The 25,652-nt window shown below is 41.2% G+C and overlaps 1 protein-coding gene and 1 non-coding gene across 4 annotated transcripts in view; both read right to left on the bottom strand.

Annotated features, from left to right (window-relative positions):
- The window catches only part of NR5A2 (nuclear receptor subfamily 5 group A member 2), a 110,994-nt gene that overhangs the window by 63,122 nt on the left and 22,220 nt on the right, over nucleotides 1-25,652 (bottom strand). The gene's annotated exons all lie outside the window — the stretch shown is intronic.
- Nucleotides 23,734-23,835, bottom strand: LOC123627168. The gene has a single exon (XR_006731170.1). It is a non-coding gene; the product is annotated as a U6 spliceosomal RNA (small nuclear RNA).

The raw sequence follows: 25,652 nt of genomic DNA, 5'->3' as shown, positions 1-25,652 counted from the left end.
AAGCTTTGTAGATTCACAGCAAGTGTTTTGAGGGCTTATGCTGAAAAGCTGACAACTAATTATAAAACCCTGACCAGACTAATCAATTATTCAGATCAACATTAGATGCCTATTACATACAGAAACATGGGAATTATATATCCCTTAAGTAATGTACTAAGATCATGAGTCTGAAACATTGTAATGTGCAATGTGAAGACCCAGCAGTCCTGATACAAAGACTCATTCCAAATAACGAACTGACTTTTGTATGTACACTAGACACATAAAAGACATTTTTTGTTTTAGTTTGGTTCTTATGTTTGTAACTTGTGTTGTATTTTTAAAATGACAAATGTGAATCAAATAGTTAATACAAAGTACCCTGGTGTAAAACACCTAACATATAACAGCAGCAGCAAAAAATCATTTTTTGTTCTTCATGGAGCTTTTAGAATTGTATACTAACATAAATATGATTATAACTTCTAATCCTAATTTCTAGAATATAAATAGTGATCTCTTAAAAAGTGCATCTGTTATATCCAAATCTGTTTTCAGCATCTTTCCTCTAATCCAGAAATTTTTCTAGACTAATGAAAACAAAAATTTCCTCTTACAAACAAGCTTTTGGGCACTAGTTGCCCGTCAAATACATGCCGGTCCTTCCCTCCAATGAGAACTCTCTCTGGCATGTAGGGGGAAAGCAAGCTCTTAAATAGATTCAAACCATAGGAAAACCAGAAATAGATGCAACAAGACACCTGCTGACAAACAGTGACAAATCCCACTGACACTGCGGTGACCCCCTGTTAGTCAAGATTTAATTAAGAGCCATAATTAAGTCAGTGGAACAGAACACTAATGAGTGTTTTTTTTTTAATATGGGTAATTACACGTAAAAATACAAAGTGTGATGGAGACCTAAATATATCATTAAAATGAACAGTATAGAATAACAGAGTGTTAAGCATGCCTCTTCTATTGCTGTCACAAAAAAAAAAAAAGATTGACTATGTCTCAGGTTGAATAATACTCAGGCAAGTTTATGTTGGCCTCATGCTGGGAACATTTGTTATTCTAATTTTGCAACAATAAGCGACTATGTGTATTGAGATCCTGTTTTCAATGCAGATTCCATTGGCTTTGAAGTCTTTCTGCATTTAGCATTTTGTCCAACTGCAAATGAGCAATTAGGAGGCTGTTTGCAAGCATTTGGCTTCCTATGGACCAGCTTATGGAGGTGTCCATCTGAGCTAGGGGACTTTGACAGATGTAGAAGACAGGCGGGTGTTAGTTACTAATTCAGAATGAGCTTCCATTTTAACTAGTTATGTGGGATTCTTTGATTTGGTCTTTGCTTTAGGCACTGACATAACCCACAGGACTGTGGTCTACTGACTGGGAAATACCACAGAGGAAGGGAAATAGGACTGAAATAAAGTTGGTAACTTTTCAAACATGAAAAGGAGGCATTTAGGTCACCAGCTAAAATGACTGAAACCACCACATTTTTTTCTGTGATCGAAAAGCATGCCTGTGTGGTTTGGGACCTGCCCTTCTGTTGGGAGTATCTTAGCGATGGGACCCCCAGCTGGTGGCTTGACGTCCTTGGCAGTCTTTCATCCATTTATGCAAGCAACAAGTGGAAAAGCAGATCCTTTTGCATGCTAACACTCCTCATTCAACTCTATGTGATTAGTGATTCAGAATCCTTCCTCTAAATTAGTGATTACATTTTCTTCCTGCAGGTGAACAAGTCTCTCCGATCTTCACGCTTCTCGTCTGACCTGTACTTTGCAATATTCCAGAGGAAAAGAAAGGAACATTTTTATAATCTTACTATTAAGAGGGGGCAATGGCCAGATACTGCATCTTTCTACTGAGGGCTGTATAAATAGAGGGACTGAGGTAAGGATCCCATATAAGCATATGTGAAAAGTATTTGTAATCTGTTGCACAGTAGAGCCTCTTATTCAAGAATCAAATTCCTATTGATATTCATATTATTAGATCAGTTGTCCAATATTAACTTATAAATCAATGCCAATGTGTCTGTGATGATAATGGAATGTTTCTCCATGTGAAGAGTTTGTTTTTGACAAAGCTCTTCAAGATAAAAATGTCCACAAATTTTGATATTTCATAAAGTGGTTTGAGAATTCACCAAACACCTGGGCCATGGAACACAAACGAACTGGAAAGAAAAATCACCTTGTGTTTAGACAGTGAGTTTATAGAGCTCATTTTTCCTTAATGCTTGCCATAAAAATAACCATTATCTCTCTGACAAGGCTGGTATCACTGTTATCAGGAATTATAAAGTCAAAGATTTTATACATACACACCCCAAACCAGAGTTAATAATTAATTTCAGAATACCATGAATTGATGCATAACAGCATTCCAAATATTCCCATGAATATTAAATCGATGACCATCAGGAAGCTGAGGCTAAGTGATGTTTGCAGTCTTAGACTCCGTAGTACAACTTTTGAGAGGCCACACAAGGTTAACTCAAGCGACTAGTTCCATTAATCTAGAGACCAATTCTATTCATTTGTAACATTGGAGTCATTAGACATTATTTCTTGGTAGAACTGCCCGACGGTTCTTGTTGTGCAAATTAATCACTGATCTCTGGGTAAAGCATCTTTTTCCAACTATCTATTCTCACCTTTTCCCCAGGTCACCTCAAACTTTGGGAATACAACAACAACAACAAAAAAATAGAGAAAGCCATTTGTTAGTAGCTTGCAGGGAACGCGAAACAGTTATAAAAGTCAAAAGCTGTTTGATCGTCTCTATCTTTGATGTCAGCGACTTCTGAGACCCAAATGACTGAATTTCGGACCGAGCTGATGGCACCAGATGGACGTACACATGTGTGATTCCAAACATCCCTTTTGCCTCTTTTTTTTTTCTTTTCTTTTTTTTTTTTTTGCAAGGCCGCCCTTATCAAGTTATGTATGAATGAACAGAAGTGTCTCTCATCCCCCACTTGCCTCCTGGTTCAAAAGGAACTACTAAAATAGCAGCAACAAAAATCCAGCCGCCTGCCAGCGGGCTCGCACACGTCCCCCTCCGAAAGGCATGCGAAAGGTTGGAGAGCTCAGCAGAATTTTTATGCACGGGAGCGGGCCCAAGGAAAACTCACACGCCATAACCAATTGTGGACGGAGGATCATCTATCAGCAGACAAATGCAGGAACTCCAGAATGTCTCTCCCCAAATGAAATAATATATCTTTGAAAGCCAATGCCCGTTTTAGGCCCGAGGCCCATATATCAAGCCTGAGAGGCTTGTGGAATCGCTCCAGGGCCATTAACCTTCCACCTGTTTCCCGTTGTCCTTCAGGATGAGACCCTGCCCTTGATTTTACTCCCTTCCCCTGTTCATCTTCCGGCAGAGTGTAAATGTAAAGCAGCGGGCCTGAGAAATAATTCAAAGGCAATGGACCAGGGGCACGGTTACAAATCTCTGCCACTGGCACTGTGACTTATGCAGGCAGTTTGTCACACAGGAGCCAGGTGACCTCTGTGACATAACAGAGAAAAATATCGCCAGGGATCAAAAATGGGATTTGGCGTGCTCTAAGTAACTCTGCTCCACAGGGTGGCTGGGTGGGTTAGACGGTAGCCCAGGCTTCCCCCTTATGCCAAGAACATTTGTCCTGGTGGAACACAGAAGGTGCCCGGGAACTCCCTAACTGAAATCATTTCTGTCGGGTAGAATTGGGGCCGTTCCTGTAACATCAGGCTCCGCATTTCTCCTTTCTTGATCGTGCCTGGTCGTTGCTGTGAATGCCAGGAACAGGCAACGTAAATCCATCTCATTCAACCTTAGTGCAGAGAAATTAATAGAATTTGAAAAACATCAAAGTGAGACTCTGAAGAATTTGTCAGCCTGAGTCCTTAAAAGCTACAGGAATAAAGGTAAAAAGAAAAGTTTTACTATAGCTTATAAATTTACTAGGTCAAAGAAGTGGTTTAGTAAATTTTTTGAGACTTACACTGTTCATTAAAATGAATCACAGATGGGTATTGTGTATCACGTGTAACATTAAGAAAATGATAGTAACTAAAGGAACTAATGAGATCACATGGATAAAATTACTTTAAAAAGTTCAAAGCCTTCTCCAAATGATATTAGAATTTAGGAAAACACAGGATTACCCATGAATGGCTTTTAAAAAAAAAATACAGAGATGTATATTGGAAAGAAATTAGCAGTTTAAATATTCTTAAATCTGAATTAGAATTAACTTCTAGTTTGTATTTATTACGTAAATTATGGCTTTCCCCATTTTGGGCATTCTCGTATTATCTCCTGCATCCAGAAGATGGACAAGACCTTGACACAGTCCTCTCGGGGCCTCTTGTCTTTTTGGTAGCAGCATTTAGTTTTGATTTTTTCATTAATTAAAATAACAATAACCACAATTAAACTTGGTTCACTGGCTGAGAGATGCAAGCGCACCTTAGTTCATTCACTTCCTGTTCTAAAGCAAGGCCCAGCTGAACGTGCGAGATTTCCCTTCCTGCCCTAGACTCCAGATACAAGCACAACAGCACCTCTTTCCACTGAGCTTCTCTGATTTTTTTGTGGCCCAACTCCCTCCTTAAGCATGCCCGATACCAATGTTGAATTTCTATCATGTGGAAATGACCAAAAATAAAAATATAAGCAATTTGGTTTTTTTAATACATTAGAAAGTTCTGGTGCCACAGTTTGGGGCAATTCCAAATGCCTGCTTAAATCTGCACAGAACCATGAGGACTCTAACCTTCCTTAGGTAGATTCTTTACTTGGGACTGTTACAAGGTTTCATGAGGTCCACGAAGCCCTAGGATGGCATGCAAAATTTTTTCTCTATGCATTTTTTAGGGCAGATTAATAATAGCTTGCATCAGATATTCAAAGGTATGTTTGATCCAAAGAATGTTAACGGTGACTGCAGAGAACAGAATTTGAAGCTCTAAACTAGATAGAATCAAAAATGGTGAGGACCCCAGAGGCGATCCAGCCCAACCTGCCATCTTGCACATGAGAAAAGGCAGCCAGGCAAGAGGGACCTGCACAACACAATTTAGTAAAATAACAGCCAGTGAAAATTTGTTAGTGAAACTCCAGACTTGCTTCCTAATCCAGGACCTCTCCACTACATGTGATACCAATCTTTCCTTTGGCTGTGGTTTAAAAGTCAAATTTTGTTTTAGGTCCCTTAAAATAATTTTTCTGTGATGTAGAAACCTAATTATGAGAATTACATATGTTTTTCAAAGAACATAAAACATTTTGTAATTATGGCCTTAGGCATCTGTTGGTACGAATAAATGTTAAACGACTTTCATTTGTAGATTAAAATTTGTTTCTCTAAAAAAAAAAAAAAAAAAAACAGCTCTAGTGGTAGATATTAAGCCTTGAGTTCTTGTTAGGTTTCCTTCCTGAAAATGATAGATTGTGTACGTGTCACATGACATGGTGTGCCTGATGTTTAAGGAGCTTTGTTGTATCTATTTCACTGTAAGTACATTTTAAGCATCTTTATAACTAACATTTAATTTGCACAAATAAATCCATTGTCCCTTACAGTAAATGTGAGTTAGTGGATGCTCTTTTGTAATATTTATGAAAATCTCAAACCAAGATCATTCGATGCCATCTATTACAAAAAAAGACGTTTCTACTTAATCTTTGATTATATCGAATTTTCTAATACTTCCAAATTATTAAAGCAAAAACACTAAATCTGAAAAAACATCGACTGCTCTCAGAATTATCAAATAAAACTAAGGCATTTAGTATTTTCAGCAAGCCACCTAAATTGGTTATTCTTTTTAGAGGAGAGTACAGGACAAAAAAGGGAAAAGCTATTCTAACAGTGAGTTATCCTAAAATGTTTAATCCACTAATGTTCTATGATTTAAAACAAATAAAATATGGTTAGCCTGCAGCCAAGGGGAAAAAAAAAAAAATTCCTGGGCATGAATCACTGCTTACATTCTTTTCCATCCACAAACAATTTCATTTGGGAAAGTTGCCACATAGTATCGACAGTGACAACAAATGGCATTGTCCCGTGAACATCTGTTTCCGACTCCCACACTGATACTGCAGGCTGGGTACTTAGGAGTGAGTTGGTCTTCACAAGTCGCTGAGCTACAAAGGAACTGGAAATCACTGGTACGTTGAGGTTTTATTATTGGAACACAGGAAAACTTTATCATCATGCTGGGAAGTTCTGTATCTTTTGAAATATTGGAACCGGGGTTATGTTAGCACATTAAACCATGCGGAAGACTACTTCTGAAGAAAGGGGAGGGAAAAAAAATTGTTTCTTGTCTATTATGTCCTTGGGTTGAGGTTCCCACTCAATCTTCATATAACTTCCTCACCCACCCTCAACTGAAAACTATTTTGTTTTTTAAAAAACGTTCTTGAGTTTGGCTTCTCGTTAAAACTGAGAGACTACCAAAGAAATTCTATGCTAAACATGATAAATAAACACTATTGTTTCTCAACAACAAAAAAAAACAAATGAAACCAGAAGAGCTTTTATATACACTTTTTCTCTAAATTCACACGACCGTGCTTATATTTTCTGAAAACCTGGCAACTTAAGGCTCATAAAGCCTTGGGACTAGAATCTCCTGACTTCAGCCCACGTAAAAGGGAGGAAGGCAAAGAGCTGCTGGGGAAAAAGCCAGTAGGAATGGGATGAGGGGAGAGGTGGTGACAAGACAGACAGGGACTCTGCCTTTGCTGCTGAACCCATGCCGTGGGGCTGACAGTTCATGCTCGTCTATCAACGACCACTCAAGTGCACAGGACAGATACCCACTCTGCCCTGGACCTTTTCTCTGTGTGGCATTTAGTTTGAGCAAATGCTATCCATTGGCAGTGAAAGTTATTCACAATGGTACTTCTAAATCAATGCATATTCAAACTATTTGCATGCTCCAAATTAATTTGCATATTGCTGTGGCTAAGAGGCTTCCTTCTTTGGGGGGTTAAAAATAGGAAATGTTGAGTGGGACATACAATCCACGTCTGACTTGCATAAGATTTTTAAAATCCTTCCTTCCAGAAAGACATATTAGAACGTGTTCGAGAAGATATTGTGTACCTCATTTGGCATCACACAAAATAGGCACCCGAAAATATATTTGTGAACAGATCACTAAATGAAATAACCACAGAGCTGTCTGGCTGCAGAGAGGACAATAATAGATTCCTACTGGAGAGAAATAATTCTAATACTTATTTTGTCTAGAATATGATCTTTCACCAGAATACACATATAGTTTATAAGCAATATGCTTTCTTAAAATAATCTAATTATTACTAAATGCCACTTCTTCATAATCTCACATGCTGAAAACCACTACAAATGTAACTAAAAAATAATCAGTCTATCCTTACTACTTATGGGTAAATATATCTGTACTTGGAGAAGTTATTTTTTTCTTCATTTGATTCCATTCCATACTGAATTAAAAAAAAAGTCAAGGTACTCGATTTGTATCTTATACTCAATTCTGAAATAATTACACTCATTTCAGTGGTAGGCTGTCATAAGAAAAGGAAAAAATAGTGCATGCATAATTAGTTATCAAAAGAAAAAGTTTTAATTAAACAGGCAATCAAAAATTAGAAATAGATCTGTAAATTCATGCGTGTGAATCCTTTTATTACAAAAAAAAGATAAAATTGGAATTTTATGTGTTATATAGGACAACAATAGCCTATGTTCATATGGGCTTTTATGCTTTTCAATATAGTTTGACCATGTCAGTGGCTCCTCACAAGGCCCTTGGAAGACAGGTAAGGACAGTCATGTTCATGCAACTCAACCCTGAATGCTGAGTTCATTCAAATGATACTGTGTCTGCCGTTGTCCCTGCTACCCTTCCACAGCCAGACAAGCTCTGTTCTCTGTTCTAACAGGTCTCATCTCTACCACACACCCTTTGTAAATTCTAATTACGTGTTTACAAGTGTCTCCCCAGCTGTGCGTGGCTAGTAAGAAAGGACTAAGTATTTCAATTGATCTTGTATCCCTAACTGCTTTGCATTGTGCCTGGCATATTGGGGGGCTCTATTTATGTTTGCTACATTACTTAACCAGAAAACTGCAGCTCAGACAGGATGTGTGTGTGTGTGTGTGTGTGCGCGTGCGCGCGCCTGTGTGTGTACGTGTGTGTATACATGTGTGTGCCTTCCATACCTGTGGATTCTGCATCTTCTGCATCCGTGGATTCAACCACAGATCGAAAGTATTCGGAAAAACAATTGCATCTGTACTGAGCACGTGCAGACCTTTCCTTGTGATTATTCCTTAAACAATACAGGAAAACAACTACTTACATAGCACTTACATTATGTTAGGCACTGTGATTCATCTAAAGACGACTGAAAGTAAATGGGAGGATTATGTAGGTTATATGCAAACATTAAGTGATTTTTGTATCAGAGACTTGAGCATCCTTGGATTTTTGGTACCTGCACCCAGTGGCCACGGATACCAAGGGAGAACTGCATACACATACCCTCACACGTATGTATATAAACGCTCTGACCAATGCCACAGAGCTCATCAGTGGTTCGGGTGAAACAGAACTGACTCTTAGTCCAAGGCTGTCCACTGTGCACTACTTCTTCCACCTTCACTGGCACTCACTGATCCTCTATAGCTGCAATCTGATAATAACCAAATAAGCTAACAAAAAGGCAAGCAATCAGTGCTGATTTTAGTAAGGAAGTAAAGATAAAATTCTTCCTCACACCTTGTGTCACCCAGAGGAAGCATCAGCCTGCCAATTTTACAAACATGCCAGTAAAAGAATTTCCTTGGCAAACTGACAGCATGGAAATGTCCTTTTTAAAACTCAATTAACCCCCTGAATTCATGAGCTCGCTAGAAACATTTCTTATGCCGTGGAATACAAGGCTGAGGGAGATGGTCTTCCCCTTTCTATTTTGGGACATCTTCTTTTGTTCACCCTCGCTAATAATAGCGGCTGGGCTGGGGGTGGCTATTTATAGACCTGAAACCAGCATGAGTCTGTGAACACTGTATTCATTTATATTTCCTGTGTTTATTGTTACCTTACCTTTTTAGTAATTAAAAGTGTCCATCCAAGATTTTATTTAGTAACAAATCAGTCGTAAATAGCTTTTCTTTTAATATATGAAAGCCTATATATAGATTCAATAAAATATTTTACTCCCATTTCCTTATTAACTAAAAACAGATTTCAATGAGGGGCTGGGGAAGAGTAAACAGCTGTGTTTTCTTTCCAAATTTTATACAAAACCCAATTATTTGACCTTCAGGTGTTTTGATTAAGAGTCTCACTTTATGTGGTAAATCACTCAGATTTCGATATTGAACTGAGATACTGAAGCAAAATTACTACTATAGCCAACCTACCATGTATTTATTAATCAACAGACTATAACTTTAAAATATATCTGATTGCTATATAATGTGGTTAGAAAATATGTTAAAAAAATGCCTCCTCTGCTCCATAAAAAATTGCTTGCTAAGAAGACAGGGTCTCTAAAAATAGTCCCACCTAGGACTTCCCTTTGAAACCAATGGATGCCCTGCTGTAAGAAGCACTCGAAACCAGAAAATCAGTTTTGCCAGTTACTTCTGCTATTCCCTTACCTTGATTTTTGATAAATGAGTTAGGCCCTGACCCTTTATAAGCAGCTCCTTGTGGAGACAGTCACATCAAACACGAATCAGTTTCTATACCACATCTAAGACAACAAAAACGCACATTTTGTCAACCTGAACCAGCATTCCATACCTATCGTGCTATTTATTACATAACACAGACTGTTTACATCACAAAGTGAAACTCAAGATAGTTCGTATGCATCTATTTTAAAACTGACCAATTTTTAAGACTCTCAGAAAACAGTATCTGCTGCACAGTGTGACTGGCTCCGTCTCCGAGTGGGAAATTCTCAGTAGCACAGGTGGTATCAGCTCTGCTTTTCAGCACAACCTCAAAATCCACTAGAGTGGAGACAATTAGGTTTTTAATCTACGACAGTCTATTTAGGAAAATAATCAGCAGTTAATTAGAGCATTCAATCTCCAAAGCTCTCTTTCAATAAAAACATTTTTTACTCCTCTGCTCGAAAACTGATCAAACTAAGAGATTCAGCAAAAGTGGGAGCAATTATGTAAACATTTATTCCCCCATACTCATTATGGGATAATTTAACTACTGGATTCACCCTTCACTCACATGCAACAGAACAATACATTTTAGGTACTGCTGTTAAGTGCCATTTCAATATGTTTTTACCTGAGGTTTTGTTTTGTTAAAGTTAATGCTAAATAAATACTTCTTAGCTCAGAAACTATTGTGAGGCATTACATCTGTGCAGCAGAGTGCTTTCGGACCTAAGCTAATTATTGATATATTAGGGTGTTTTTTTTTCCTATCTCCTGAAGTGAAATCAGGTAGGATTCAAAGCTGTGGGAAAACCTACAGGAAAAACACACGAAACAATATTCTGTGGATATTAACTCCTCTCTCTGATAAGTGTTTTGTCTGGCACATTTGATTTATAAATCAAAGAACATTAATCAAAATAGTTCTACAAATGATTTGACTTAGCTTGAATTCCCAACCAGTTAGCCATCTGAGTACATGATTCCTAACCAGATGCTCAAAAAAGATCATCTCAGAAGAAGACATACATCTGGAAACGTAGGTAGTTTTGTTTTCATTTCAAAAGATAAACTCATTTCCAGTCTCTCTTACAAAGAGTGCCAACACATTTCTATTATTTCCCACAGATTCTTCCAGAATTCTCTCATTGACTCGGGAACCTGTGCACACCGGCTGCCTCTGCTCCGTGTCCTAACTGCTCATGGACAAACACAGTCAGGTGCGGCACCTTCCCACGGAGCCACAGCCAGCGACTTCAGCCAGCTCCACGCCAGACTTGTTTGCACACTTGCTAAATTTCCTGAGCAGATTTTTGATGAAACATTCTCACGCAGGAAGTCAGTGAAATCTCCTGATGGAGCATTTCATTTAAAGAATACAATCTTGACTTATTTAAAAATAAAAATCATCACACACTCCAAAATATATGCCTGGCTCATAGAATGTCTTGGGCTGCCTTCTCTCTTTACCTTAAACACTCTTCAAACCTGAAGACAACGAAAGCCCAAACCCACAGCAAATGCACAGAGAGGCTCTGCCTTCCATTCCCTTAACTAACACGTCCTGACAGCGTATTACGAACAGGAAAGTAGATGCCAAATTGCCTAAAACCGATTGTGTACCAAACCACGTACGGCTTGTATCAGTCCCACTGCCTCACACACAGCCAGTGCTCAAGAAACTCACTTCGGTCACACACAGCAAGCACTGGAGAAAAACTCACTTCGTTTTTCTGGCAATATTAGAAATTAACAAGCCTTTTTAATTTCTGTCGAGCTCTAGAGACTGAACTCTTCATCAGAATGTCTCTAACATTCCGTATTAAAGCCAAGCAGGGTTCACCTTAGGAAAAAAACGACTCACGGACACATGTACAGTATTGAGACGTAATTAGAGATGATGTTTTCCAATGCTCCTCTTAATTAGTCACTTAAGGATTCTAATCTTTTTACTTACACGTAAAGGGCAAGACTGGGCAAATAAAATCAAACAGGAAGTGTGAGATTATTTCGGAGTTTACCGTGTTATCCCTCTTAGGAACAGAAACACTGGATTTCTGCAGCACGAAGGGCCTCCACGCCTCTACGGCAGCCTTCCTAATGTCGCCATAGAAAACCCCGCGTCTTCCTAACGAGGTCACCGTGAACCCTGTACCCACACACAACACCACCGCCGCCGCTGGAGGGTGTGAGCTCTTCCTGAGCCCTTCGTCCATCAAAACCGAAACGGAACTTAAGACATGTTCTCGGTGCATCCTGGCCACTCAGCACCGCTCTGTGCCCGCGGGGACCCGGACAGGGCCCGGCTCTGGCAGCCTGTCTCTGCTCAAGCAGGTTCCGGGTCAAGCTACACAGTCCTGCCGCCGGTACAGTGACGCCCCACCCCCTTGACAGTAGAGGCAATCAAGGACCGTGTTCTTTATGTCTTGAAACTCTGTGACAAGACTGACCCAGAGGAACTCTCAGTAAATTCTCATTTTATGAACGACCTGGGTTTAGACGGTTTGGACCAAGTGAGGATTATCACGGCCATGGAAGATGAATTTGGGTTTGAAATGCCTGACACAGATGCAGAAAAGTTAATGTGCCCACAAGAAATTGGAGATTACATTGCAGGTAAGAAGGATGAATATGAATAAAATATCAGACCCTCTTGCTTCACTGAGAGAAGATTCAGATGATACTGGCGAGTGTCTGGAAGTGAGAACAAATGTTGGCATCATTGCTGACTTTGACAGAGCGATTCTGTTGGACTTGTGTTTAAATTGTGTTAAGTGTTTTACCTTTTGAAAATAAATCTATAAAACCGAAACCAAAACTAAAAGACACGTTGTATTTAATAATTTGTTTGATATCACATATTAGAAATTTGTGTCCAGGCACAGTTGGCTCATGCCTGTAATCCTAGCACATTCTGGGAGGCCGAGGTGGGAGGATCTCTTGAGGTCAGGAGTTCCAGACCAGCCTGAACAAGAGCAAGACCCCGTCTCTACTAAAAATAGAAAAATTAGCCGGGCGTGGTGGCACACACCTCTAGTCCCAGCTACTCGCACACACCTCTAGTCCCAGCTACTCGGGAGGGTAAGGCAGGAGGATCGCTTCAGCCCGGGAGTCTGAGGTTGCTGTGAGCTAGGCTGACCCCATGGCATTCCAGCCTGGTTGACAGAGCAAGACTGTCTCAAAAATAAATAAACAAACAAACAAACACATAAATTTCTTAGGGTAAGGAGAGTGAAGTAGAACTAATGGGATTGGGTCTGGCACCAGCCAGTCTAGGTGAAGTAAGAAGGTAGAATGGTTAAGGCTGAATAGCCAGAGAGTGTCTAATTATGCTGTAAATGTTGAGCTTAGCTGATGGAAAAGTTACTTCTTTCATCTACAGGCATGACTGTCTTGGAAGTCCCAAAGCCAATGAGAAATTATGTTTAGAATGAAAGACTCTGAAGAAGCCAGGTACAGTGGCTCACGCCTATAAACCCAGCACTTTGGGATGCTGAGGTGGGAGGATGGCTTGAGGCCAGGAGTTCAAGACTAGCCTGGGCAACACAGTGAGATGCTGTGTCTAAAAATTTCTTTTTAATGTTTTAAAAATTAGCCAGGCATGGTGGTGCATGCCTGTAGTTACAGCTACTTGGGAGGCTGAGGTAGGAGGATCGCTTGAGCCCAGCAGTTTGAGGGTACAGTGAGCTATGATGACACCACTGCCCTCCAGCCTGGGCAACAGAGTGAGACCCTGTTTGATTAAAAACAAACAAACAAAAAAAACAAAACCAGAAATCTCAGTAAGATTTCTGGGGGTTAAAATCTATTTTAGTCAATTTGGGTGGTCTAGACTTAAATTCTATTAGATCAAATTTTAAAATATTATCATCTATGTAGATTTCTATCCTTATTCCCTCCTCCTTCTAGGCCCATGATGCCCTATACATGAAATGCCTAAACAGAACTGCAAACCAGAAGCAGATTTACCTGAAACTAATGAGCTTAAGCTTCAGGAACCTTCACTTGCACAAGCTCTTCCAAGGCTCTTTGAGGGGCTCGAGCAATGTGTATGCACAAGGTCCAGTGTTTTTGTGAAATGTGCAAAAGAAAGAGATTTTTGCATTCTTTTTCATCAAGAGTGTCCTAAATTGTATTAGCTTTAGGGTCCACAAAGATGGGATCAATTTCTGCAGCAAGTGACTACTGGCTTGAGCTAATAAGTAAACGGACAAGAAGCTTTTTCAACTACAGAAATATTAGACAAAATAATATCAGTTTGGTTGTTTTTTCCTCCCCAAATGCCTAGAAGTAAATTAAGTAAGGTACTAAGTAGTGGGAAACTAAGTCCTGTTGGAATATTGGGAGACTTAAGAATTATCACAGATGAAACACTCACTGCTATTAGCAGGGTTATTGATTCTGATGTGGATGACATATTTATGCTCATCTATAATTTTGTAGATAAATCCCTGGATTTGTTTTATAATCCAAAGCCCGACACTGCTCTGCCCCAAGGGGCAAGAAGCCTTGGAAAGAGTCTAGCTTGGATATCTTGTGCTACTACAGAAAAGAATGTTGAAAGAGATCTTAAAAAAAAAAACAGCAACAATGATTAACGTATTAAAGATGAAGCTTAGAAAAAACATTTTAAAGAACTAGCAATTTTGCCCTCATCAAAAGGCTGACAGAGGAAAACAAACTGAGTCTATGTCAACTCATTGCCACAAATTTGGGATCAAATTCTTCTATAGGATCCACACCGGAGTGAGAAAAATACTTTCAAAGGTAACATCCCACACTTTTAAGACAAGGAGTTCAACGTTCCTCACTTCCTTAAGCTCACAGCCAATCTTAGAACCAGGAACGTCCTGGGGGGGGGGCGGGAAGAACTAAAGGTTCTCAGTCTCTATTTCCCTGAATTTGCAGCCTGGTCAGCTGGCGTCTGCACAGGGCCCAGTCTTAACTAGACCCCTCTGTCTTAATTACTGAAATAAGTTCGGATCCCCTAATGACTGAACACTTTTAGGTTTTCATGTAGCTGCAATTCAACAAATAATCACAGCAAAGGGTAGCCACATGTTCCATCTCTTTCTATTGACAGACCCAGAGGGAAGGATTTAAGTTTTCCATTAAAAAACTATCTTGACTGCCGTTAAACTCCGAAATAGGTTGTAGGGGACTTGCAGAGGACCCCTGACCTTGAGAAATCTTTGGGAAGAGCTTGAATTCTTACATGCATGGAGTGGCTTAGCTGTACTCGCTTGAATAAAAATAAGGATGAGAATAAACCAGTGGTTCCCAAAGGGCGAGTCTCAGAATCAGCCCCGGCGTCTGGGTCTATCTGCTCAGGGAGCTTTTTAGAGAAAGTGCAGCACTTGCCCCTGGGGACTCTGGTTCCCCCCCTCCACAAATGGTTCCCAATGGCTTGAGCCAAAAACTTTACTTTTGCCTATTTCATCTCCTTTTCTCAAAGTCCTTTCGGCAAAATCTATCAGTTTAACATAAATCCTGGGTCCATCCGCTCCTCCCCCACCTCCACTCCCACGCCCTGGTTGGAACCACCACAAACCTGCCCCGGGGGCTGCCGGGCCCCCTGTGTCCTCTCTCGCTTTCCTTCAACTGTTTTCCCACCTTCAGCCAGAGCAATATTTTCTCTAATGAGAATCTGATGAACTCAGTCCATGGCTTAAAATCCCCCTGGGGTTTCTTATTCCAATCAGAATAAAATGCAAGCACTTCATGGGCTGGACCTTCTCAAACTCTTTGACTTTATCAGGAGCCACTGTCCCTCCTCAATCGCTCATCCTGAGGCTCAGTGACCTTCTTTCCCGGTTCTGGAGGTCTCCAGACCTCACAAGGCTGTATCCTTCTTGCCATTTAGATTTTGGCTCAAGCGTCAACTCTTCACACTGGTCTCCCCCTGAATCCTTCCAGCGGCTCCCTCCTTCCCCACTGACTTGTTTACTCTTTCATTGAACACCACCTCTGTGGGCCTGTTTATCATCTGCTTCCCTCTCCCCATCGTGTGAGCAGCAAACGCAGTGCCCTTCTTGATCCTGTTCACCACAGCACCCGTCCCCTGGCCTAGGGCACAACACGACACATACTGAGCACTTAACTCACACATGTTGAATCAATGAATGAATGAATGAATGATTCATCCCCTTTACGTGGACGCCCCTCAGTGTGAACAGACACTGGAAGGTTGATTTGGTGCCATTAAATCAATGACTATGAAATAAACAGCCATAAATCAGTTTGAGGTTAAAAAGAGAAAAAAAAAATCTAATACAGGATTTATTAATCAAAAAAAGAGAGGGGAAAAAAAAACCTTTCTGGTCAAAAAGAATATTGTACTGAAAAAATTTTAAACCATTACTTTTGATTAAATTTAACATGAAACAAGGACCTCAAATACATACATGTCACCAATAACCAAACTTTACCTAGAAGAGAAAGGCCTGCTGGAAATAGTAACTGAAATAACTAAGCATACAAGAGGTACCAACTCTACACCTTCTTTATAACAACCAAGGTTAAGCAGTACATAAGGAAAACACGGAAATGCACTTTCAGCCAAATGCTGGCAAACAAAGGAAAACCTATACCAGAACCAAAATCATGAAATTATACAGCAGGCTTATGTCCAGTGGTTATTATGGAGTGTAATATATTTTCAATCCTTCCAGTTCCCCCATGCTTAAATCCCTCTCGTGGCTTCCCTTTGCCTTGGATAAACTCCGTGTTATGAGAACCTTACACAAATGCTCATGTGTCCGGCTTTACCTCTTGCCCCTTCCCCATACTCGTCCTCCAGCCATAGGAAGTGCTCGAAGTTCCCAAGAAGCGCAATGCCAACGCCTCTCTACTTCTGCACAAGCCTGACCCCGCCTCACTCCCACCTGCCCATCTGGTTCACAACTCCTACTCATCCTTCAAAACCCCTCTTGGTTATTTTCTCCTTCCTTGACCACACTCTCCCCTTCCCCACGCCGGGTTAGGTCCCCTCCAAAGGGCTTGCGCTACCTTCTCGGCGAACCTCCCTCTCTTTACGTTTTAGTCATTACTGGACCAATGCAGTGTTTCTCAGGGGTTGGCTTGTTGTCGTGAGAATTAAATCGTACTTTTTGGTTCAAATAGAATATTAAACACTGGTGTAAGCGGAGTCAGGCTGATCTTTTGTGTGCTGTCATAGCCATGACCTTGAGCACGACCTCCAGGGCAGTTTGCCATTGTGTTTACTGCTGCACCAACACCAGGGAGGGGACTCTATGTTAGCTGGAAAAAGTGCCGTGGGGGTCTGAACTTGTGAAGTGAAGAGTGGGTCTGTCTTTAGAGATTTAGCACAGGGACTGACGAACTGTTGGAATGGAATAAATGTTCAATGAATGAGTGAATAAAAAAATACATGAATAAAACCCAAATCTGGCCTACGCCTAGGTCAGGACTATTCATTCACAGCAGAAGTGTTTTAGGGGCAGCTGTGCCGACGTGCTTCAACTCTAAGGCGAGACACAACGTCCCAGCAAAACGTAGGCATCATGTGTTTTGATCCTTTTTCAAAAGCTAAGATCTCAGTTGGACCTTTCCAAATACATGATGGAAATGAAGTTATGTCTTCACGATTGCAACACTTCATTGATGAAACCATAAACGTAATTCTCAATGGTCAAATAAAACTCCTTCCGTGACATTCATAACCACAAATACCAACACCTGAGTGTAAAATAATGTTTTCAAAGCATGTTATTCCTCACAAAAGCGAACCAGGACCATTGTTTTTACTGCAAATATCTGATGCGATTTGAACTTAGGGTCAACAGGAATATTATCGCACCCAGGCACCTTCTCCCCACTTCATTTATGTGCCAAATAGATCTGTAACTTTTTTTCCTCCAAAGCTGGAGCAAGAATCAATTAAAGCACATAATAATGTGTTAACTAGCTAATACAGCAGTTAACATTAAGGGGCATTTCAAGCCTCCGAGTTTTAGCCGTAGAGCTTTTCTTTCACTCACCCTGTAAGATCTGTAATTGAAAGAACTGTGAGCGATGCCTTTCATCAGCTCCACGAGTCACATTTCCTGCTTTGATAACTGCACAAGGAAAATCTAAGGCACTTCAAGCCACCCAATTACGTTTGATTAGCTAGTCAAAATAATGTAACAGCTTTTCATCACCCAAAGGAAAACTTTTGAAGAATTCTGTTGCCAACATTTCTGCACAAACACTAATCTATATCATTATTTTATAAGAGGAAATGTAATATTTAGTAAGTTTTTTTTAAAAAATTAGGCAATAAGTAAAGCCTCTTATTCATCACAACTTTAGATCTAAAAAGCATGACTGTGATGATGAGATGTGGGTGGTAGAGAAACATTTGTAGCAATTTCAGAGTTGACAGGATACAGTGGTCAAAATGAAACAGAAGGCCCTAGACTGAGCCAACAGTTCAGAGCACGTGTCTGAAAACAGGATATGCGCTGAAAACTCTATGATATATGTAGAGATTTGGCAGGGAAAGATTATTTGGGACCCCAAACCTGTGCATGCGTGTCATTATTTTCTAGCAAAGGAACGTGAATGTGCCTGTCTAAAAATCAGGAATGCTAATTAGGAAGTCATCTAAAACATCATTCTAAGAATTTTCAGGTTATTGAGAATATTTACTGAGTGTTGTTTAAAAGTAAAGCCAAGATGTATATGCAATTGCCCTTACCACTGAGGAGTCTGTGTCCCTCCTTGAAGTTCTGAGCACATTAATTCAACGTGTATCCAGTGTCTACCCTGTTTCATTCCCATAAAAATATGTTTTTAATTTAAATGAAAGAATTACACTGCTTTCTCAGGTAAACCACGCTGTAAACAGGGCATTTAGAAATGTGATAGTCAATTCATAGGCGATGGTCCTGCCGTAGACTTTAAAAACCAACAGTGCTGAACCACTGATGAAAGACAGAGACCAGGCAGGACTTTAAAGGCACTGGTCTGAGATTACGTTCCACCTTTGCTGTGCTCTTATTGCACAATAAAGGACAGACTTTAGACCTATTGGCCAATTATTCCATCTGTCATGTAAAGAAAAAGCATTCTTATGGAATTAGAAGTTGGATCAAGTTTGCTTGTACCGTTAATCCCCAGGGTTGTGCAATCTGAGTGGCATTTCCAAACACACAAGATAACGTGGTTTTCTTTTAGCTGTTGTAGAGAAACAGTCAGCAGCAGCGCTCAGTAAGCCCTGTGTACTTCAGACTTAATTTTCCTCCTCTAAGTTTCTGGCTATTCCTTCACAGTACGCCATATGCAAAGAATTCACAGAATTGGTCCTCCCTGGTCAAAAACAACGCATTTGAAAATTGTTTCCAAGCAGGAAGTTACAAGTGGGGAAAACATTGGTGAACACTGGTGGGAGGGTGTGGAGATGCGGTTTATGAGACTTAAGAAGAACGTCCTTGTCATGCACAGAAACCCTCACGACTACTTGAAAGCAAGAGAATTTTGGAGCTGACTTTGTCTGAGTAGGTGGGATTCACATCTGCTCAACTTGCTACGCGTGCAGCCTCCGTATTCTTTCCCACCCTTACCGACTGAAGCTGAACTGCCACCTCCAACAGAAAATGCCTGCGAGGAAGTCACCTTGTAGGGTGGAAGGAACAGACAGAAGTTCTGTCGATTATCACTAAATACAGCCCCTCTCCGGGGTCTGTCAACTGTTCCCCTTGCCTTCTCCGCTCATCCTCAGACCTGCAGAGTCTGAGTAGTCTTCTTTGCTCAAGCACGTGTCATCTGAAGGGTAAATGCAGATACAGCTGAGGACAGGGGTTAGCAACGACTTGGTTCCTGAAACCACCCTGCCGTAGAAGGTAGCGACTAAGGGTGTCCTGGGATCCTGGGGCATAAGGAGGGAAGGAAAAAAAGTAAACTGAGTCAGAAGAGAGAAAATAAATTGGGTCAGGACAAGGAGAAAGGGAGGAAAGTGGAAAAAAATAAATGAAAATGATGCAGAAGATTAGAATTTCTTCAAGAGAGCCGGCCAGGGCCCCCCATGCCACTGGCTGCCTGAGCTCACGTCCAGGAGAGTGTGGAAGAGCAGACGGGAATTGGGTTCTAAGTACCAGACATTCGTGTAACATCCAGCTGTCAGAATAGGTGCTGTAGGTGTCACTTATGTTATTCTCGACTGAGGGTGGTATTCTTGGGTTAGAGATTAATGTCTTTAACGTGAAGACTAGTTTAAGTGCCCAATTTCCATGCAGCCATTCTGCAAATGGATGTTGAGCTCTCAAAGATTTGTATGATCTACTTCCCAAGCTGTAGAAGAATAAGTCAGAGCAAAGTCACTCTTTACTTATCCTGGAAAATAGAAAAATCTATTTTACCCTCACAGGTTCAGAGGGCAAAGTCCTCCCGAAGTATGTTAAGGGGTGTCACACACATGAGTCATGTTTTCTGCTTTTTTATCCCGTCACCTGACTTGGTATGACAGTGTGAGGAGAGGGGACTGGGGGCTCAGACTCAGCGAGTTCTACCTCCCCCGGACTGAGGAGCTAACGCTGGCAGGCCTTCCCTACGAGCTGCGAGCAATGTGTGTGCCCCGCTGGCCTAGTGGAAGTATCAGAGTAAGCAGGGACCCTAATTATTCTCAGAAACCGGGCTCGCAACTACTTCCAAGCAGACAAGCTGACAAAACTGCTGCTCCTAATTGTTCAGTAGGAACTGTGCTAGGCATCGGGAGGTGGGAGGGCGTGGGGAAAGCCTACCGGTACTCCCAGGTCGGGGAGGACCACCCTGCTACAGCCTATGCCCCTCCAGGTAGAGCCTGGCTCTGCAACCTGAGGCTTAGGCTGTCACAGCCAATGGCCCCTGTTCCTGTTCTCGTGAGGACCTGCTGAATGATTCTGTACTCAGTTTCCTATGATGTCCTCCTCTAATTAAAAAAAAAAAAATGATGAATATATGTATCTTTGGGTCAACGTAGGAAAAACTGCTCTCTTTAGTAAAAATTAACAAATCCTTTAAGGCCTATTGAGAACCGGTACAGGTATAGGCACAGTGATAACACAAACAATTATCAAGTACTTTCCAGTTTACAAAGGACTTCCATATACATTTTCATTTTAATAACAGCACTGTCACATCCTAGCTGTGTGACTTGCGTCAAGCCAGTGAATGTCAGCCTCAGTTTGCTCATCTGCACAGTGGGAATAATGATGCCCACTGCACAGGGACCGGTTAGTATTAAACGAGATAACACACTTAAAACACCTAACATTTGTCTGGCTCATGGCTGGCTCGGTAGGTGGCAGCTATTATTATTACCATCTATTGTTCCGACTCTGTAGTCAAGGAAAAAGTGCAACTATTTTCGGCTGACCTGGAATCTTCTCTAAGCCCTCACCTACTCATGGGAGCCCAAGCCTTGGGGGTAGACAGGTTGCCTCCTGAGGTTTATTTTTCCCCATGCCTTTATTTCCTCCCCATCTCTCTCATTCCAGTCCTCCCCCCGCCCCTTAAACTGATTCAGTTGCCTTTGTCAATTTTAATGGTACTAACCAATTGTTTGACTAAAAGAATTGGTTAGTTAAAAATTGAGTTAGCAAACTTTTACTAATCAATTAACTTGATGTCTGTATGGGCCAATATGACCTTAAGCATGAGAAGGGACGGATGGACACATCCTCTAGAAAGAACATGTTAGATAAGAGCAATGGTCCGAGTCTCTGACTCCCACTCTCTGAGCAAAACGAGGCCATATACTGTGCTCACTTCACAGGACTATGCTAAGGATCAAACCAGAAATGGCCTAAAGCACCCAGCACCACGGCAGGCGTGTAGCGGGCACCCAGTAGGTTACTTCTCTTCCCCGTCAGCATCTGACCTGGAGCAGAGCAAGGAAAACGCTCACCTTCCCACTTCCGTCACTCATATTCAGACACCTGACATCGGCCCAGCTAGTTCAACACGGATTTCCTGGGTGTGCCTGGCTAGGCTAATGCCCTCCCCGTGATCCTAGCAGAGAACATATAGGTTAACAGGAATAGGAGGCTTATCGGGCGTGTGAACAAGCAAACCCAGTGTGGAGCTCTGATCACTAACCAACACTCTGACTGAATATTCCGGTGTCTCACGCAGGGAGGACATGTTTACATACAAACCACAAGAACTCAGCCAAGCTGAAACCAAGCGTTAGGAAATTCGGGATTTTAAACTGAGTCCACAGTTTGCAAATATATACTCACGGAATGAAGCCAACTTAATTTTTTTTTTTTAACCAAAAACTATAAGGACAAAAACATCAGGATTGGCAGGGGCTGGAGTGGGGGCGGTTTCCTACAAAGGGGCATGGGAGAAGTTTGAGGGTGATGGAACTGTCCTATTATTTGTACACTAAAAGGAATAAATTTTAGGGAATGTAAATTACACTTAGATAGAAGCAAGTAGTGCGTGGCAGTTTCAAGGTGGCTGGTGTACCTTCGAGACATGCCGGTGAAGACCACAGAAGGTGGGGAACATACATCCTCATGGTGAGGTGGGCGTGTTCTGCTGCCCACCCATGTTCACTGTTCATAGCACACACAGGTACTGACTGAGAAGAGCCGATTCATCCAGTGAACAGTGAACCAGGAGAACGCGACAATAGTGGCTTCCCTGGTCTATGACACACATGCATGCGTTGATATGTCCATGTAAGCAAGGAAGGCTGGAATAACAAATTCAACACCGTCACCCAGACCAGAGGCTTCCGTTTCAGACCTGCAGATGCTGAACACCTGCAGAGACCTAAAAGCCCATCAATCCAACCTGCCGATTCCGATATTCTTCCCAAATCCACAAAGACAGAAGAAAACGTTCATGTCCGTCTCCGGTGGCTGAAAAACCGGTTTTCCCATTCCCTTGTAAACCTATGTAGGTTAGGCTTGTTTTATTCTGCTATCTTTTTTGATGAGTAGGAGAACTGGCCACAGATGGTTTGATTTGCCTTCAGATCAAATTTTCCAAGGGAAAGACTTGAGATTTCCATGAAAATACCATTGGAAAATTTGATGGGAAAACAAACTTTAAAGTTTTGCTCCTTCTTGTGGTCCAACTCCTTCCCAGATCAGCCACTTTGCATCCAGAAAAGTGAAAACAAAAGTCAGTAAGGTGGTCGGGGGTGGTCGTGGACCACCACGTGCACAAGCAGGATGCCGGGGTTGGACTCGAGACTCCAGACCCCACTCTTGGGCACAGGCAACGGGGACCCCCGTGTCGGGGCAGTGTGGCAAGACCCTGGTGGGCTCCTTCCTCTCTTGCTCTCCCCTAGAGCAAAAAGGGGCTAAGTAAGTTTACTAAAGAATACAGCTTAGAACTGGGGCCGGCCCAATAAAGTCTAAGATTATAGACCCACGTTGGTTGGGAAAAAGGATCTAGAATGTTAAAAATAAATACACAAAACTCTGCTCAGATTGCTTCTGCAATGGGCCAGAGGAAAGGGAAGGCTTGCTCCTCCTCCTTCCCCTCGCTGTACAGAAAACCACACTTAACAACTGGCTTCGGCGTGGCTGAATTCCTCTGGCACAAACTCCCCTAGTCTCTGAGACCTACTTTCCACAGCAACGCCAGTTATGTGTTTCAGTCAGGATTAACTTAGATTTTTTTTTTATTCCTAGATGTATCAGAATTATTCTTTGAGGGGAAGTTCTTATATATCCATTCCCAGAATTCTCTCAAGACATCTGGTCTCATTAGAAGATCAAATAGATCCTCCAGATTCATTAGTTGTTTCACAAAGTGGGAATTATTTTCTCACTGCTCTGGTGTTTGTGAGATATTCAAGACAGAGGCGAGAAAAAAATTAACTGGGGAAAAAAGTACAATCTTCTCGACTCACAAGGACAACACTTTCAGGGAATGGGGAAGTCTTAAATTTGCTCTTAATTTCCAAAACCACAAGGAAAAAGTCAGAGAAGTATATGCCATTTTTACACAGATTTGGTTTAAAGATAAGAATTAAATATTGAATATAATAAGATACTATCTCAGAAAATTTTATAATTAGTGGCTCATCCATCACCAGGTTACAATCCTGTCTTCTCTTTCTTATGGGAAGTTTCATGAATTTGCAAGTCATCCTTTCACAGGACCAATGCTAACCTTCTCTGTATCTTTCCAATTTTAGCGCCAAAGCGAGCACCCTGTGTTCACATTCCGCCTATTTTCACAAACATACAGAAAAAGAAACCCATGTTAAACACATGCCCGGCATCAAGTAGAGCACAGGACATAACTGAAGTGCCAACTGGTGGATCCACTGTACTGAACGATACCCCAATGGCCTGAAAGAATTACTGTAGCTTTCTAAAGCGACTCACTCACTCCCGGGGGGGGGTTTGGGCTCAGGGAAAATCTGTCTCGCTGATTATTGGTGATTTAGTAATTGGACGGTAGTGATGGACTTCTGATAACCTGGAGATTTGCTTTAGCTTCACTGGCAAAGGTCTGTATTTTTGGAGTCAAAGGTTACACTGTCTATCTGTGTGTGTGTATTGGGGGATGGGGGGATTTGCAAAAAAGGAGTGCTTCTTTGAACCTGAATCTACCAGTCCCATTTCTGCCATTTAGTAGCTATACGATCGTGGGCAAGTCACATTCCCTCTTGAGCCTCAGTTTCTTCACATGTAAAGAGAGGCAGTGGGGTCAAATGATGTCTGCCATCTCTCCTAGCTCTGAAAAACCTTGTGGTTTCTAGGCGATGATAATTATCTTTTGATGCATGCCTGTTGTTGCAAAAGCTACAAGTTTTAGAGTATTCATTTCATCTTTCTCATGTCATTGTTTTGGATGGGGACCAGAATTGTTTCTTACAGGTGTGTAAGAAAACCACGCAGCTCACTTATCCACGTCCTCCAGCCCTTTCCCTTTAACCTTCCAGCTCTGAAATTCCATGGGTTCTATGAATACCATCTTTTTTTTTCTGAATGCTGTTTCACAAGCTAAGAGTTTGAGAGTTGTTAATTTCCTCTTTCTCATTCCAATATTTGGAATGGAAACCAGAATACCTTTTTTGCACCTTGTAGATGTATTGAGAAACAAAACAACCCACCAAATTTCCTGGTCCTTCTGTTCCCTTAACTACTAAATAAATGAAAATTTATATTCTCTTTTTCCTACATGGTAAAGTGTATAACTTATCCTGGGAGAGTTAGCAAGGGGTCATTTGCAAAAATTGCCTAATTAGGAGCAAATGTATGACTTTTCATCTTTAGGTTGTAAAGGTGTAAGTAATCTGCCCTGTAAGTCTATCACCTGAGGGGTAAATTGCTATGGAGTTAACAAGGAAAAGACAAATGTTTAAACAAGAGCATTCATCTTCCCAAATGATATTTGAAAATCCCAACTTTTGCAAAAAGATAGGGTGGGGACTTGGGCTGCAGGTTTTGGGGGTGTTTCACAGGCCACCCCAGGAGGGAGAGGCCAGGACTTTTTCAGGAGTTGTCCTTAGTGGTAGCAGGTAGTCAACATCCCTCATAGTTGGCCAACAAAACATCCCCCAGAGCAATGTTCCTTGAATTTCAGGTCATGCTTCATCTGTGGGTCATGAAATAAATTTACTGGATCATGACCAGAATTTTTAAAAACCATAAATTACACTAAAGCAGAATAGAATAGAAAATATCAGAGTGCATGGCATATAAATCTAGTGAAATTTTGGTTCAGTTGTGTGTATGTGTGTGCCTGTGTGTATGTGTGTGTGTGTAAGTGATGTGTTTGGTACATGTCCCCATGTGAAATATATTTCCTACTGCAGATCATGGTTAAAAGATTTGAAAGCCACAGCTCTGGAGATGTCTGAATCCTGGCTTCAAACGACTTTCTTTTGTTTTCTGACAGAGTAAATTTATAAACAAAAGGAAAAGAAATTCTTCCAAATGTAAATAGTCACCTCACAACTCTCTATTGAAACTATCCCTAAGTTACTCTGAATTCAACTTTTTGTTCTTTGAAAACTACTTTG

This window comes from Lemur catta, chromosome 23 (assembly GCF_020740605.2).
Source record: "Lemur catta isolate mLemCat1 chromosome 23, mLemCat1.pri, whole genome shotgun sequence".
Taxonomy (NCBI): domain Eukaryota; kingdom Metazoa; phylum Chordata; class Mammalia; order Primates; family Lemuridae; genus Lemur; species Lemur catta.
The sequence above is the reverse complement of the archived record's forward strand: the minus strand, read 5'-3'. Positions and strand labels throughout refer to the sequence as shown.